The sequence below is a fragment of the Condylostylus longicornis genome, unplaced genomic scaffold, assembly GCF_029603195.1.
Source record: "Condylostylus longicornis isolate FDR11 unplaced genomic scaffold, ASM2960319v2 ptg000017l, whole genome shotgun sequence".
In the NCBI taxonomy this organism is placed as follows: domain Eukaryota; kingdom Metazoa; phylum Arthropoda; class Insecta; order Diptera; family Dolichopodidae; genus Condylostylus; species Condylostylus longicornis.
The window spans coordinates 7,758,345-7,778,002 of NW_026577986.1; positions in this window are offsets into that span (position 1 = coordinate 7,758,345).

Below are 19,658 nucleotides of genomic sequence, written 5' to 3' on the forward strand. Positions count from 1 at the left end.
ATACTACCAACAATAATAATGATGACGATATGAATGACGACTATATGATGACAGCTGATTATGAGAGCAAAAATGGCGACGAAAACAATGATGACAGTAGTAAAAGATGTGAGAATTGCCAATTATTTTTGAAAAATTATTTGGAATTTTAAAAGTGGAAAAATTAAATTAAAATAATTTCGAAGCATAAAAAACCAAACCTTTATAGTTTGTTTAGCAACATGTATACTGTATTAAGAGCAGTATGTCCTGCATTCCTGTAATCATTTTAATAATATTAGGACATTAAGTATATACTTTACTGTTGAAACTACTGAAATGCAATGGAAAATCGAATTAGAATTCTTATTTTCTCGATTTGATTTCCTATTTTTTTAAATAAATCATATACCAATTTTAGAATTTCGGCTTAGCTATATTATGTATATAGCTCTCTCGAAACTCTCTCGATCTATCTTTTCTGGAAAGAGCAGAATGCATGTTTCGGATGAAGTTCTTCTCATTTGCAAATTGTATGATACGTTCATATACCATTGATGAGTGATGACGTTCGCTCATTTTATTTTCTCATTCACTAAATCAAAGAGCGATATTAAATGACGAGATTCAAATAATGGAAATGTTTACATACATTTCATATTTTCTTCTCAAATATTCAATTTAAAACTGAAAACCACCAAATGAATTCGAACCTAAACGGTATTCCGCTGTTAAATTAACAATATTCTTCCCATAGCAATTCTTTTAATAAAGTTGTGGCGTCATTTTCAAATAAAAATAATTTAATAAGACCTGGTAACTCTTATGAATTAATTTGGTTTTTCTCATAGAGGGTTTCTACAAAAATTAATTACATCTCAGTATTTTCTTTATTATTCAATACCTTCAATTTCATTGATTTCATTTTATTCGAAAAATATTCAATGATTTTGAAAGAAACACTCATGGATTGGTTCTATTGTTTGTCTGTCAATTTATGGCTTACTTGTATTATACTTATATAAAGTGAAATTAAAACTTTTTCTACTTATTTCGAAAAGTTCGAAAGGAAAATAAAATGGTCTACCTTATCATTTCATCAAATTAGAATAATTTTTCTTGTTTTTTAACTGCAAATTGAAAAGTTTAATGAATTTTTTTTTTTGTGAATATTTTAAGATTTTTTTCTTTTTCTGTGATTCTTATTTAAAATTTTTATTTATAAATTACCAATAAAAAATATTCTAAAAGTAATCAAATGATTATAAAAAAAAAAAGTTTTCCTTCTCAATCTAAGAACTTTGAATAATTAAGTGGAAAACGTGCTTTGAACTTTGAATAAGCTATTTAAGAATTTTTTTTTTAAAAATAAAGAGATTTAATTTTGTTTTTGTTTTATTTTCGAAAATTTAAAGGCATATTGAGAAGTACAAGTGAGTGTTCTTTAAATTTAAATTAAAGAAAATTTGGGAAAAAAATTCAGAAATTTATTCTTGAATAAACAAAGTGCATTTTACTCTCATAGATTAGGTTATAGCTGTAGAATTAAGTAATCAATAAATAGTTCATTGCATTATGGTATAGAATGGAAAATTAAATATAAATTTATGGAAGGGGGCTAAGTCGTTCACTGAAGCATTAAAGTGTTACGGTAAAGTTTGCATATGAAATTAAATCTGAAATGTATTTCTTTTAAGCTAGTTTTTGGGAAGGTTTAAAATTACCATATTAAGAGTAAAAATGAATTAACAGTAAGTTTACATGTTAAACGCATTACAAATAAATCAAAAAAGATTATTAAAACAGTGTCATCTACCCTAAAATAATATGAAATATCAAATTTTAGCTATAATATAGTTTCTCTTCGAGAACGGTGCTCAAGAAGCATGCAAAGACCCTGATTTCGGCAGAGAATATTTGACTTTCGGCTTGATATTGATGTCATGTCTTTCCTGCTAGAAATGAAAGTGAAGTACTAAAGTGTAATTATAGGTAATTGACTGTTAAAAGAAAATTTATTAGAAAGAGATTTCACTTTTTACATAAATACCTCTGAAACTAAAAGAAGTCCTTGATACCAGTATACCCCTAGACAAGATGAGAAGAGGAATTTCATGAGCTTTTGAATGAATACACCACGTTCACCACTTTTTCTGTCATATATTGGTTGGACGTCATATATTGGATTGATTATGTGTAAAAATAAATTATGACGCCCTAAAGTTGATTTCGGAAAAACGAATTTTCTGGCTATAATAACTCTATTTTTGTTTTAGTTGTGATTTTCTAGTAAAAATCATGATGTTTTCAAATTTAAAAATACTTGGTGTTTTTTTGTCGTTTGAACGCCTTCTATCAACCTGTTTCAATAGTTCCAACGAGTCTCGGATATATCATCGAAACAGACCATGTATATTTACTAATTAAAGTAAATTATTAATATATTTGGTCAAATTCTTTTAACATTCATAATAATTTAATGGTTTCATTTGTAATCTCTAACAATTTCATTATAATATAGTCTTCGTTCGATTTTATTTAACTTCTGGGGTATTTTAATACTAAATGCTTTCAAGCTTAAAAAATTTATTTAACATTTTATTATGCTTCCACAAAGGTGATCAATATGGGATGATTTAATATTGTTGTTGTATATGTATACACAGAGATAATTCTGAGTCTGAGCACTCTTGAATGTCTCATACCTGAGCACTTGAATGTGTCTCATATACGTTTTTTGAGATATTTTGACTTAAGACCATGATTTTTACTAGAATATCACAATTAAAACAAAAATTCAAATTCAATTTGTGCAAAAAAAACTGCAAAAATTGTATAGATTAAAAAAAAACTTCATTAAAACATTAAGTATATTGAAATTAGTAATGCTATAATTTACATTTTAAGCTAGAATAACCCGAAACCACAAATATGCGTATACGACACTCAAGTACTAGGTTGACCAATTTTTCTTCTTCGGTACTCAATTTTGTATCTAATAAAAAATTAAAGTTTTAATTATGTTGTGTTTGTAAACAATTAAATTATAATATGAACATTTAATTCAGGAAGGCCAGATGGACTTGTAATTCTTACTAATAATTAGATTACAGTTATACCGTAATTGTTTGAACTCGTGTACCTATATTAAATACATATTTATTTGCACCATATATCTTGTACTTTATATACTTATATTACAACTTGAACTCTATATATTTACATGGGCGATGATAATTAAATTTGATAAGGTTATATGAATGACACAATCCTGTAGAAAATTCTACATAATTGTTATACTTACTAAATGAATATAATGTATATAATAAAAGTGCAATGACAGCATTTTCAAAAGAATTTCGCATAATTTAAGTTCACAAAGAATCGTTAAATTTTAAATTTAATGCTTTATTTTTTGTTTTGCTATTATTGTTATTATGCTTGTAATATTTGCTATTATTGTTGTTGTTAGTAACATTAAATTTGTTTGTTTTTTTTTCGATTTTTTACCACTCTTACAGTCAAGTCACTATAATAAACTCTTACTGACTCTTACTGTTGTACTACTACCTACTAACGGTGCTCAACCTACCATGAAGAATTTTGTCTCTTTTTTTTTGGTTGTCTCTCATTTTTGTTTTTTTTTTTCTTTTTACAAAATTATGTTTTATTTTTTTTCTCTCTTTATTTTTTGTTTTTGTAACTATTGGTTTTTTTTTTGCTTTTATTTATTTTATTTATTTTTTGTGTCTGTTGTTAAATGTCATTGCATTACAAAAAACAACGAGAAAAAAAATAGAGTTGACCTTGTCAACTCTGTGATACCCGTACGAATTTGTTATCCTATGTGCAAATAAAGATGCCATAACTGACTAAAGGACACATTAATTTATGCAAAATTTCAATACTGTCTGTTTTTCAAAATACTGTGTGTGCCAATACTATTTAAGTTGTATGGCAGCTACCAGAAAAAGCTAAGAAATTTTAACAAATTTTGTCAAAAACATTGGCCCTAGGAATATATTCGCTTGTGTGAAATTTCAATACCATAGCTTTTATAGTTTCTGAGATATAGCCAAATAACTTTTGAAGTTGTATGGCAGGTACCAGAAGGAGCCAAGTAATTTCAACGACTTTCATTAAACACATTGGCCCTACTAATATATTCATTTTTGTGAAATTTCAATATCACAGCTTTTACAGTTTCTGAGATATAGCCAAATAACTTTTGAAGTTGTATGGCAGGTACCAGAAGGAGCCAAGTAATTTCAACGACTTTTATCATACACATTGGCCCTACTAATATATTCGTTTGTGTAAAATTTCAATACCACAACTTTTATAGTTTCTGAGATATAGCCAAATAAATTTTGAAGTTGTATGGCAGCTACCCGAACCGGTACCCCGATCATGTCCAATTTAAATAGGGTTCTGGCACTTTTTACAATAAATCATTTGTGAAAATTTGGTGAACTTAGCTCAATTAGTTTTTGAGTTATCGTGGGGACGGACGGACAGACAAAGCAAAAATCAACTCAGAATTTGACGCTGATCAAAAACATACACTTGAGTCTATATCTAAGACCGTTATTTCTTAGCGTTACAAACGGTAAGGCAAATTTAGTATACCCTTCGAACATACGTTCGTACGGGTATAAAGAAAGAAAAACAAAAAGAGAGGAAGGAAAGAAGAAACACAGAGAAAAAAAAAATAAAACAAAAATTCATTGAAAATGCAAATAAGGGGGCAAACCAAAAAAGGTAAATTTAATATAGGGCTTTGCATATTATAATCTATACAAATACACACATATAAACTTATGCATATACTGTAATGGTGTATATGTTTATATATATATAAATGCATTGTATTTATTTACATTAGTTATTACAAGCGGTGGAAGCGGTATGACAACGAGCTACAATAATACTCTGATCGTAGGTATATTAAATCAATAATAGCAATGTTTTTTTTTTATTTATTACTATTTCATTTTTGGTTTTTGGATATAGTTTCCACGCGATATTCTATAAAAAATACTTGAATATACGTAGACACATACATATTTCTGTATCACAATATTGTAAACTATCGAGTTTATTACCCTATCTATACGTAAATGTAAAATATTTTAGAGTAAAAAAAAAAGAAATAAACCATTTTTTTTATTATTAAGAGTTGTCTACTGTAAAATAGACAAGTATAAATGTGATAATATTAAAAAATAAACCAAATGAGTTCAAAAAGGCAAAAAAAAAAGAAAGTGCTTTCCAAACAATTAAATGGCCAATAATTATTAAAAAACAACAATTTACATTCAACAATTATTCATAATATTTATACGTCACATGACCAATTGCCCAAGTTCTCAATTTTCTTTATTCAACGAGGGCCCCATAAGCGACTAATTCATGCTCCTAATGACACCTGAACAAATTGTTTGAATTCTTATTTGGTGAGGTAAAATTCTTATGTTGAGCAAGATTCTGATTAACAAAAACCAAATAATTATAATATCAAAAAGGTAATGACTAACACATAACCGACCGAATACTTATACAGTGTTTAAAAGACATGTCTATAGTCTTACAGAGCAGATTAGACCATTGTTAAAGATTTTAAGCAAATGTCTTTCTTAATTAATATTCTATGAAGGGTAGTTACTGTAACCTTTCTTTTAATGTATTCAAAATAATGTGAATTTGAACCTTACAAATTATTGATTTTCCGTGATACTTATTAAATTATTGATAAATTTCTTTTGCAAAATTTCCAAGTTAATTTCGTTTACAACTAGAACTCTAAATTTGTATCTAAAATTTTAAGAAAATCCGCTGGTTCAATTTCTAAGAGTTTTACCGTACGTCAAAAGAAAATAAAACCATGCCATCCCTAAAGTGAACTCAAATATTTTCGAGAAATTTTGAAAAACTCTTTTTTATTCTCTTATTCTCACTATAAAAAATATGAAAGATCGATTCCTTCTTTTATGTGCCTCTATATCTAATCACATTTAATTCAATTAATATATTCTCGAACAATTACAAAGGGTACGCCTTAATGTATGCAATATTTTAGAAAATTCATAATCTTTGTTAATATCTTTGTTATTAACGCAAAAACCATGTTGTTTTAAATTTTTAACATTTTGAGAATCACTTTATAAAATTTATAATAATTTCCAGTGCAAATATGTATAAAAAGTTTAAGCCACAACTTCCACTCTTTTATCCCTTTTAAGGTTTCACGTTTATTAATGCTTTACTTCATTTTTTTTTATCGATTTACATATACCTTGTTTTTTTTTTAAATTCATTTTTGAACTTAATTCCTGCATATACACTTGAATATACTTATATGTACACATTATTAACTTACATATTTATAAAAAAGTGTTTATATGTTCATATAATACGAGTAATGTTAATAATATATAAAGACTCTCTTAAAGTGGGTATAAATATTCCAAATCTGAACAAAAAACCCCAAACCAAATGGCTTAATGTATTTTCCGTATAAAAATGCCTTACATTATACGTGTATTTTTAAAGCATTAACTTTTTTATATTGAATAAAATATAAGAATAAAAAAATCATAATACTAAGCAAGTATAATAATATGGAACTACCGGGTTTGACTACAATACCACGTAAAAAAAATTAAGATACAATGGGATATATGAACGTAATAGAATAGAAAAAAATAAATAAAATTTAATACAGGTGAGTTATAGAGTATGCAAATATATTCATAATGTTATGCATTATATGTAAATTATATACTCGTATGTATATATTAATGTATACATCGTAAGTGGAAGTATGGTTACATTTTCGTTTTATCACTAATAGATACATCAAAAAAAAATCCATATAGTAAGTAATTTCAAAACCGTATGATAGTAAATTATACATGACAGTATATGAGAATATACTAATAATGTCACGACAGTTAATTACTAGCAAAAAAAAAAATAATAAACGGAAATATTTTCTCATGAAATTTTAATAAAAGAGTAGAGGGTTAAATTCTTGAAATAATTACAGAAATCCATTAGAAATTTTGTCTCAGCGACCCTACTTTCCGAAAATGAATATCAAAAAAAGGTAGGATGGAAAACGTATGAGAGGGGGGGGAGTAATTCTTAATGCAATTTTATTGAAAAGCAATTTTAGCACTTCTTGATATCACACACAGCACCAGGCATCTCACTTTTAATTTAAAAAGAGAATCTCAAATTTTTGTTCCTATAAATGATTTTATTAAAATTATAATTACATTAAGCAAAAATTAAGCGAAAATCAAATATTTGCAGATTTCGAGTGAAAGTAGTAAAATAAAATCACATTTACAATCTCGCTCTGTGCGTGTGATTCCGTAATACAAATTTATCGATTCTCTAGAATTTCTCTATAACTATGACTCTCTCTAAGTTTCCGCTGTGACTATCTCTAATTGTAATTCTCAATGAATTGAAAATCACTGAAAATATAAGATATTCTTTTAATTAATTATATAAGTAGATGCCGAATCAAAGGAATTTACAAGCTTAATTTCTATCTCCGAATAAAGCGCTTAAATAAATATTCCAGATTTCCATAAAACACAATTTATATACATTCACTATTAAATCTAAAATTAATTTAATTGTAAGACTTACTTTAACGCTTAACTGTAAAATATCAAAAAATCCAAATAAGTTCGTTCTTTAAATATGAAACCGATTCTTTTATAGTAATTCTTCTTAATACATTGTATTACAGTCCCTTTAGAGCACCAAGTTCCTTCCTTTAGAAATATAGCAGATTTTACGTTACATCCATTCAACACTTACTCTTATATTACAATGTTTAAAAAAAAAAAGTCGTACTTATACAATATTTCAATACTCTACATTCTATAATAGTATCAAGGATTCATTCAAGCATATGCAATTCAAATTTTTTAATGAATTCATTAGCCCCTACTATAATTATTATTTATTTTCGCATGGTATACCATAACAAGTGTTAAGTATACAAATACTTATAAAAATTAAAATCTTAATAAATTATATTTTATATTCATAATTATATTATTATATTTATTACAGTTATGTTAATATATTTTAATTTTTAATACTTAAATTTAATATGAAAAAATACAATACACAAGGCTATATAAAGTTAATTTCAATTCAAATTTATTCCTTTTTTTTAAAATGTGCATATAATAATAATAATAAAATATATATATACATATAAGTTCTGAAGAACAGGTTATACAGAATTTTTAAATTTAAAGAAATGTTGAAAACTTTCTATAAATAATAAAGGAAAACACTAGCAGGCGACAGAACTAAATATAATTGGTATACAAAAATATTTTTGATAAGATCTTGTAGATTGTAGATTGTGTAGGTGGGATAACAGTGCACCGGAACCAGCATATAAAGGTCTATAGTGCTTCTCTATTACGTGTATTACACGCTCTTACAACAGCCCTTCGAAACCCAACCTCCTGATGAATTCGAGTACCTTGAAAGGTTTGGCTGAGTGTAGAAGTGAGTACGTAATTCCCCAGTATCTCCCTTCCTCTGCGGGTGAGGTCCCAACGATATCCCGCAAGGTGCACTGAGGTCTCTCCACCCTCTTCGAAAAATCTGCAAGTGTCTAGGCCAAGGCTCCTACGATGACTACTAAGCCTGTAATGTTCCGTCAAGATACCGCTGAATATTCTCACCTGATTCTTGTCAAACCCTATAATATTCGAAGTAATTTCGCATAATCTTCCAGAAGCTCTTTGGCGTGCCGCAGCCCCTGAAGACTTCTACAGCGCTCCGACCGCCTCTTCTTTGATTCTTTTCTTAGTTCCTAACGAACAGTATGTGTTCCGATTTCGCAGAAGAGCTCCGGACCAAGAAAAGGTTTGTAGCCCGCTTCCTCGCCATCACATCGGCCGTCTCGTTTTCTCGTTTAAAATAGAATCTAAATATTTAATCGTAAGGCCTTAGAATAATATCTTAATAAGTAATTTAAATATTAAGAATAAAATTTTCTGTTTAAAAATTTTACTATTATTTTAAATGTAATCTCATTCAAATTCATTATACAAGAAGGCTTATGTTTAACATTCGAATTTGTTTACACCTAGACTGTATTAAACTATTGAAGAGATTAGTTTGATCAACTTCAATTCAACACCAATGTTATTTTATCCAATTCAATAATTTCAAAGAACAACTTTAATTTTTAAAATTCTTAACGCGCAATTACATACTCGTAACAGTGAAAATTTCAAAAATTTCCATTAAATTCAAATTGAAAACTCTGTACAAAATTTTATCTTTAATGTTATCCAATATTATTTTGTTGTCAATGACGGTTTATTATTACATTCACAATATGGTTCAATTCATAAATAAATAATTTTTCCATGTAATCAATTTTTTTTTTCAAGAAGAAAATTGTAACAGCTGTTACTGTTATACAAAATTTATATTCGTTGGCGGTCGTCAGCATATAAAATAAATTTTTATTTTTGCCTCTTTTTTATATGTACACGCTTACATACAACACTACATTTTTATCTTCCGCAAGATTTCCACATTACCTTCATGTGTTTGTGTGTATATACAATGGTCGTTACTGCATGTTAATGGTTTTATGTATGATGCGATGTGAACTTATTGTTTGTAATTTAATAGTTTTGATTCCATCGCTGCTTTAGTTGGTCGTTGTTGATTTTTTTGTTTTGTTTTTTTTTTGTTCTTCTGTTACTTTTTCTTCAGGCTTAACTTTTAAAAAGGTAATTGGTTTATTTTTGGTGGGCCTTGAGAAAAATTTAGTTCGTATTTTTTGTTTTCTTTTTGAAATTCAATTCCCACAGAACAGAAGATTAACAAGTAAAGATCTTTAATTTTTTTTTTCACTTTTTAAAACCTTTTCACTTCTTACTTTTTTTTTGAAAAATTTAATTAAACATCGTTTTATTTATTGTTTCATTGCACACCATTTACAAGTATACAGTTACAGTAATATTTTCGCACAAGCGGTTAACTCTTAATTGAAATATTTTAGAAAAAATGTAAAAAGATCTGTGTATAGGCTGCCTATTAGTCTAGTTTTCAGTTTTAAATCAAATTAAAAGAAAATTTCCTTCGGATGTGCCAGAGTTCGGATGTTCAAATAAATATTTTAATCAATTTTTTTTTAAGGATTTTTCGAAAATCCAGTTCTTAAGAAAACGTAAGTCAATAATACGATCCTACATTTAATTTGTTCCCAAACCTTAAAAAGCAATCCGGTTCCAGTTTGTACTATTGTCGATTTCTGAAGAGAGATATGGGTAAGGGAACATTTCAGTGATCCTAAGTAAATATCCGAAGAATGTTCACGTCCAATTCCTATGAGAGAATTCGGCGTCACTCAATATTGAAGGACCTAAACACTTTGTGTCTCCTGACGCGAATCCGATTTCGATTCATTCAAGAATTCTGAGCGTAACGCAGCTCTCCAACTAATATTCGATTTTTCCTCAAGCAATACTTATAAAATTGTTCAAATACTAAATAATTTAAAGAATCAGCGACATCCGGTGATTTTAGTAGAGAATTGCAGATTCATCTAGCGATTTCATTCATCTTGAAATTAGTCCAATCATAAAATAAAATATAAAATTGGAAAATTATTACAAACGATTTTGTTACTTCAATGTGTTTCTTTTAGCTTTAAATTAATTTGAGCAAAAATTGTCTAGTCGATATTTTAGTGTAGTTAAAAATATAATAGTAAAACTTTAATTTAATGGTTGTGAATTTTCTTCAAACTGATATTTCATGAAATGGTCACAAATTTAAAATGAAAAAGTTATAAAATATTATTGAAACAAAAATTATTATAGTAGCCATATTTTAATTTCCTTCTTCCTCTTTAGAAAAACAGTAAAAACAAAACAGAAAAACGAAAAACTCAAATGAAAAACAGCAAAAAACCAAAATGTGGCCAAAAGAATTTGCATGTTTGTGATAGGAGATTTTTCTCTTTCATTTTGTTTTTTCTCCTTATTTCCATGAAATTTAAGCCTTCTCTGTTTGATTCTTCCTTTGTTTCTTTTTTTATTTAAACTGAAAAACCCAGTAATGTTTTTTTTTTGTTTATTTACAAATTCAATGTTTACTGACGCTCCTTATTGCTTTATTGTTATATTTTTCTAACTGTTTATTTTGTTTCTCTTTTTCTGTTCCTGTCATATAAATGTTTCATTCTTTTCAATCTTATCTCTTCAATGTTCTTCTGTGTTATGTCAATTTTATATCAAAGTCAAATTCAAATAATAAAAATGATGGAGAAAAAATAAAACATAATAATTATTATTCATTTGAATAACTGTTATACATAATAACTGTTATACATAATAGAAACTGTTATACATAATAACAAAAAGGCATGTTATACATAATATATTTTTATATAACATAAAAATGGATATTTTTTGATTGTACATGATTAAGTCGAGCAAACTGGCAACACTTTTTTTAATTTTTAATTTTTCTAATGCGAATTAAGTTTTTAAGAAAATAATATTGTGGTTTCATTATATTTTTTTTTGAATTTGCTCTAATTTATAAATAAATAGATTTACATTGAATATAATGTATGTATAAATGGAAATTATTCGCTATATTACATACGGAAACAAAATATTTTTTTTTTTTAATAAATATTCATTATTTTTAAATGCAAAACCAAATATGGCCATGAATTAAATAATTTTAGAAAATTTTGTAATTTAAGGTAAAAACCACTGATATAAGTACTAAATTGATATACAGGAACATATTATGTAGGTATGTTCAATGCACGCACATACATTTATTGTAGATGTATTTTACATAAATAACAGATTTTTATAGATTCAACACGAATTTTACATAAAAAGCGCGAATAAAATGACTATAAAAGTCATGTTAATACCAGGTTTACCATTTATGCTTGTGGATAATTTATAATTCATTCTGTATACTCGTAACAGTATTATAACATTCTTTTGAGTAAAATTTAAATTTAACTTAAATTTTTTAAAATTAAACTACATAAATTAATTGATAACAATATTAATTATATTAAATCTGAAATTAGTACCAGACTTGACCTAATATTGTTAAAATTTGCTTAATCTTACTGCTTATCTTTATGTCGTTTTAATCACCTTAATATTTTTGAATATACAATCATACTATTGAATTTATATTTTAATACTTGCTTTGGGTTTAACATAATAACTATATGCAATGTAGAAAATGCATTTAGAATGTAGAAGCTTTTTATTATATGGTTCGTTCTCAATGCTACGCCTACTGGTATGTAAATTAGAAGACAATGCAAAGCGGTGTTCCAGCCTTGTACTAGAAGTTTGATATTCCGGCTTCGTATTCTGATTAACTAAATAGAAAATACATTAATATAAATATGGTAGGGTGCTACAGAAATAAAAAATTAGAATAAATTTCCCAGTCATAAAAATTTGGCAAAATATTTACCGTAATAAAAATCAAAATATATAATAATGATCTTCAAATAGGTATTAATTTAAAATTTGCAACCCTTCATCTGGAAAAATTAATTATGTTCAAAATTTTTTTAGATTACCCGTTGAAAAACGAAGGCGACGTATGCTATATGACTATTGTAATTTACTATTGTTACTGATTTAAGTACATCCATTCCTTTGATTTCGACATATCTGCCAATAAAATGAAAATATTGTGTGAAAAACGAAGGACAACATTTTGTATTATGGGTAGCCGTATAGCTTATGAAAATATTATGTATGTGTAAACTACACCGGCACATTTTATAATACACTATTTTAATTTCAGCACTATTTAAGTAGCATTTGTTAATCAGACTATTATTCTGGAAAAATATTCTTTACGGTAAAATTTCACATTTTATAAATAAATTTAATATATACTCCCAACAAGACTAATATGCTAAAAACAATTCGCGGCTCATGTCTTATATAGTGTATTACTTGAATTATAGACCATATTTGATATTGCAAGCCAAAAATTAAAACTAAGTGTAAATTGAGATATTTTTCATGCGATATGTTAATACATGTATTTGAACAATGCGTAAATAATATTCATTTTAAAAGTACTTGATATATATATGAATGTACATATAACGTAAATTACCGATGCACATACCTATGTACCCATACTCAAATGTATTTGTGGGTAATTTAATATATCAATGAAAAATTTTCATTAAAATAACCTTGTTACAATTTTAGTTTATTAATATTTTATATTCAAATTTAAAAAATTGTAAACCCAGACTTGTATTATTTGTAAAATACATAATGTATATACTATGTATATATAGTGTACAAGTATAACAATATAAATAATAAATTTCAATCAAAATTATAATTTTATTATTGTTATTATAGCGAATAGCAGTTAACATTGGTAATTGCATTCAATTAATACTTAATAAAATTTAATAATCATTATTCATTTCTTATATAGATATGTATATATATAATATATATATATATATGATTTCTATATAATTATGGCTTTGTATATTTTACATTGGTGTATATTATGTAACTAATAGGTGTAATTATTTGTGGTTTTTAATATAAAATTTCGGAATACAAAAATTGAATGTCATAATTTAAAAAACAGAAAAACCAACAAAAAATTGTTATACATGTACCTATCAATTTTTTTTTTTTTCGCACCCATAAAAAAATACTGCCACAACACATTATGCCATAACACAAAATATTGCATGAAAAGGATTTTGCTCTGAGCCATATAAGGACGGTATTTTATTAAATTTATAATTTGCACATAAATTTTTTTTTCATTAAAACAAACTATAGGAAATTTAGAAATTTAGGTAAATTATTATCGCACCATGTTGAATACCAATTGACAGTTTCCATTCTGTCAATTACACGTCTTGTTCGAATCAATGCTATCCATATATTTAAACAAACAGTCAAAAACCATTATGCGGAAACTATCTTAATGAATTAAAACTATAGAAATCCGTGCTCATTTTTCAATTAATAGGCCTGACAAAGCTGCTTGTAAGGCCTATTAATTGAAGCTTGTAAACTGCATAAAAAGAAATGAATATTTTTCTGGATAATTATTGTGGGGTCAATTGGATGCGAGTCAATTGGATGTGAGTTGAGCTCATTTCATAATATGGTGGTGTCTGTTATAATAAGAAATTCATTAATTTAAAAGCGAATTCCAGCAATCAACAGAGACACAATTGTGTTCAACTAACATTACTTTTCCATTACAAGTGGCGTGAACTGTCGAATGAATTAATTACTTTGAAAATAAATTTGAACTACTTGAAACCTTAGCTTAAATTCTGTTGTGTTTTACAGTATTTTCGAAATGGCTAACCAGTTTAAAGATGTTTTACTGAGAATTTGACAATTAAATAAGATTCTATATTTCAAATTAGTTGCAAATATTATTTTAATAAATTAACATCTTTAAATTTGACTATACTTCAGTAACAAATTGTTTCATCACATAATGTAACTATTTTTCATGTATACAATAAAAATAGTTTAATAATTCAAATCGCAAATTATTACAGATTTATGACTGTATTGTCCAGTAGGTGCAAACACTTTAAAATATGGATTACATATTATATAATATCCGCAATGTTGATTTACGTCTATAACTTCATAAAGGTCAGGTACAGCTCTACAATTAAATGTAACAATTATTATATTTAATTTTAAAATATTATTATTGATATTTTTTGTATTAAAGTTATCTAATTTAAATTTAAATTAAAGCAAAATTTTTAAATTTGACATGTTGCACACAACTTTTGTAGCCCATATATAAGCACTCAATTTATTCGATTACTATCGTTATACGCTAAAATATGGAATTGTTATACAAGAAATTAAATACAAAACAATACAGTTATTTTTAATACAAGCTTTAAATAAAATTTATTTTAATTAGTTTTTGTAAAAATGGCAACTTATCCATCATGCTTTTGTTTCCCAAATTTAGAAAATCTTTTTAAATATGGTAATAAGCTGCATTACAAAAGCCAAGTCGTCATTTCGCCATGTGTCACATAATTTATTACTTTCTTGGTCAAAAATAATTATTAATGAATAGAGAGACACTGGTGTTTATTTTAATGCTTTTATTCATTTTTTAAATTAATAATTAAATAGAGAAAAATTAATTAACTTGTTTGACACAAATTGAGTACAATTGCATAATTATTAATTTACAGTTAATAATTTCATTTCTTTCAAAAAATTTGGGAATGGCTACAATATATATAACTAATTGGAACGAAAGCAATGATTTATAAAATTCAAAAATAATTTTTTTGGACGATTGTTATGTAAAAACAATCTTCAATTGGAATTATTCTTATGTTATACTCACCTTTATTACATATTTTTGGGAGTAGAACAACAAATTGAAAGAAATGCAACTAGCAAAATGATCTAATTACTAATTTTATAAAAATGCGATAACTGCTTTTATATTAAAATTTTTACTATTATGAAACTAAGATAATCAGTGGCAGAAACCCCTGTTGAAGAAGATCCGAGGAGTCAATAATGTGTCCAATTATCATAGAAAAAGTTTTTCATCTATTTTAAATTAAGGACCATAATTGATGGTTTAGAAATTCTGTTTATTAAAATTAATATGATCTGTGTATCAATTTACTGTATCTAATAATGAAAAACTGGTATATCATTCTATTTTAATACAGTGATGTGAAAAAAAATCCTTAGTTTTCTCAGAACGAGGTTCGTTCTCGTTATTTAATTGGTACATGTCATTTTATTAATATAAAAGCAAAAGCAGCCGAAAAAAATTAAAGGTATTACCAATTTTCATAGACCATAGGGTTAGACAAGAATCATGTAAGAATACTCACCGGTATATTTATGGGGCATTGCAGGCATAGGGGTATTTTGACGAGATATATTGCACCTTACGAAGCTGGGCCTAGTAATTAAAGTATTTGTAGATTTTGTGAGGAGGAATGGGGAGACCTCGATTCACATTCGGCTAATTTGCGCGATCCTCATCCGACAGAGAGGAGAGGAATTCTGGAGAACTACTTACTAACTTCGATGAAGCTGCCGTATGTCCGACTTTCAAATTACTCGAATTCATCAAGGGGCGGGACAAGAAGAGGAGTTGTAACAATAATTATAATTTAAATTGGGTAGCCAATTTTTGTAACCAGCCCCAACTTACTAAAATTATTTTAAATTTAAAAAATTTTGTTCACATTTAAATGATACTAAAATGCATGTCCTTTGTTCTCGGAAACAATCTTTGTCTACTTTAGTTGGTACTCAAACATAATTCCACCATTTTACAATTATCTTCAAATAAAAATGCCGACGAAAATTTCAAAATCCTTTCTCTATTATACAAAAAAAAAAATTAAAATAAAAAAATTTAATAATATTAAATAAATAATTTTAATTCTAAGAAATTTGGTCAAGGTTTAAACATTAATCAGAAAATTCTATATATTTCTTTTATAATTCACTCAAAAAAAAAAAAAAAAAACAAAAACATCAAAAGAAAATTATTATTAAAAGTCGGTAGTTCTGACCCTTAATTGTTTTGTTTATTTATTTGCTTGTTTTTTTTTTCTCTCTCTCTCTCTTTAAGTATTTAAATATTTTGTCAATTTTTTATATATATATATAGATAAAAAGGACCCATTTATACAACTGAACTTGACGGGGTTGTTTTAAAACAATTAACTTTCATCATAAAGAAAGGACATTAGAGCATGAACAAAAAAAAAATTAGCATAAAAAGAGAGAGAAGAGAGATTAAAATTAAAAAAAGAAAACGCATAATTTTCTTAATAGCCCAGTTATAGTTCTTCTCATTTTCTAAAAGCAACGAACGAGAAAACAGCAACAACAACATTGATGACAGCCATTGTTAGTTCATAACTAATTAAAATCTCTTATAATAAGGGTACTAGAAAAATTAATTTAAGTGAAAAAAAAGTGCCTGTTTTTAACAAAATTTTCCTTTCTCTCTCTCTCTCTCTCTCTCTCTCTCTCTCTGTCTCTCTCTTCAAATTTATGAGTAAAAAACAAACAAGTATGAGAATATTAATTTTTTTTTTTTGGTTTTGATTTGTTTTTGTAAAATATTCTAAACAGGGACACTATTGTAGAGACACAGAACTCAAAAAAAAAAAAATAATAAAGGATCTTTTTTTTCAAATTTCTCTAATTATAAATTATAATGAAATTGTAAGGATAAAGAAGAAAATGGGGGAGAAAAATTCATAATTTTCAACTTCCTTTCGTAAATTTTCATATAATTTATGCACACTCCAGATTGTCCCCACCTTTCAAATATAATACGAGTATAGATTAGGTCTACATAAAGAGAAAGTCAAGCATAAGGATTTAGAAAAAGAAATTTTGTTTTGTTTTTTTTTTTTGTGTTTTTTTGCGAAATTATTATAAATTATTTGTTTATTTTTCTTTGAATTTGATCCGCCACGTTTTTACTTCACTGTACAAATTAAGGTTAACTTTATTATAAAATAAAAATTATTTTCTTTGTAAGTCATACCAATTGTACTTGTTATAAGGAGCAACTGTTTATAGTATACAAGAAATCCTCAATTAACTTAAACGAGATATTCTTTGCTCTTTTAAATGCAAAGGGAATTATATTATAAGACACAGCGGGGGAAATTTAACGATTCCAATTTTATAAACGTGTAAATTGTAAAATTGAAATAATTTTAATTTTAAAATTAAATTTGATATTGTCATTTAATGTATATTTTGTTTTTACGTTCCATAATGTAGGACTCAATGTGATATTCCCAGTTTTCGTTACAATTTATCACTATATTCTTAGGTTTAGTTGTTATAGTATTTAAATGAAATTCAAAAGTTAAATTGTTTTAATAGAATGAAATAAAAATTTTAATATCATTCGTTTTGCTACATATAAGACAATCATTACTTTGATGAAACGTTTAACAAAATACCACAAGAGCGTGTAAATTGTGAACATATTACAGAACATTATTCAATCACAATTTAAGACTATTAGTAATTACGCTACTATCATAAGTTCAATGTAATATAGTTAGTATGAAATGATGATACTACGAGGTCAATATAATAATAATATCCCAATCAGTTTTTCATGGAAGTCGTAATTTTGGCAGAATCTTTGTAAATTAGAAATATTTTTGGTACTAAATGATCTTCAAAAAATATTCGTTTATTCGTGTATAACGCTTCTTCCTTCTAAAATTAGATAAAATTTTTTAGTAATATTTGAAAATTGGGACAAAATTTCACAAATTATGTAAAAAAAAATCCCTTTTGATTTAAGACGTCTTAAATATTCTTAGAAATTTATAATAAACTCAAAAGCAATAATTACTTGAATTTACTTTGGTTGGTTGGTTGGGTTCCGTTACGCTTTGCTACCGTTGATCACCAGTTCGTAATAAGCGTAAGATTACAGGTGGGCTATAAAAACCAACCGGTTTCCTTGAAGAATCTATCAAAATCCCCGATGCTTATTTTCGATATCTCCTCCAGCCCCGTCACATTTTGCTTTACTTTATTTTATTTAAATATATTTCCACATAGAAAATAATGTCAAAGTCCTTTTAAAGTCAAAAAATTTTAAAATTAAAAATTACGTGTGTGTGTGTCATTTATGTTATATTGTGCTTTGTTGATACAATTAAGGGCTATGTAATTCCATTTAATAATTGAAAATCTGTTTATTATTTAATTTCTATATAAGTAAAATCTTAATCCGTACTATATAACTATATTTTTTTTTATGTACTTCCGCCTTTCTATAGTCGTTCCTGATTCTTGTATGAAATGTGTATTTCATATATGTATACCTCTTCTTGCTATATAAAATTCTGTATGCTAGAACTAAATTATGATTCTGTAAATAATTTTACTCCCAATCGATTTACAAAATTACAAAATTTTAAGAGAATTAATGTTCCGTTTCCTCTTTTTAATTTTTATTAAGAGTTGGAAATAAATTTTTCAGAATTATGTGCAAGGATATTCAACTTATCACATAGAGATTATACAAATTTTCTTTTAAATTTTATTAAATTTATTTTGCTCATAAAACAATTTATTTTGTAATTTAGTTATTTTTTAAGATTCCTTAACATAGCCAATTAAAATGAAGGCAAACACTTAAATAAACAATTGCTGATAAAATAATATAAAAGTTGCATACTTTGAGGGGGCAATATTGTTTAATACTTTATAAACACCATATTTCCTATTATATTCCTATCTTTCTATCATCCTATCTTTCTATATGAGCCTTGTATTGTGCTACATACTTATTTATAATGTTTCCGTATTTATAAAAGTATAATTTTACGCACAGTTTTATAAAAATTCGCCAGGGTTTTTCCATTTCTAATTACAATTTTTCAAAAGACAAACCTATTGCTTTAATTAATTACAGTTATTAATAAAAATTTATCAAATATTTATAAAAATTTTCTTTAATTATACACGAATTATAAAATAAGACAATTGTTGTGTCACTGTGTGCGTACATAATAATGAAATTCCAAAATGGCTATATAAAAAGAAACTGTTGTGAAAATT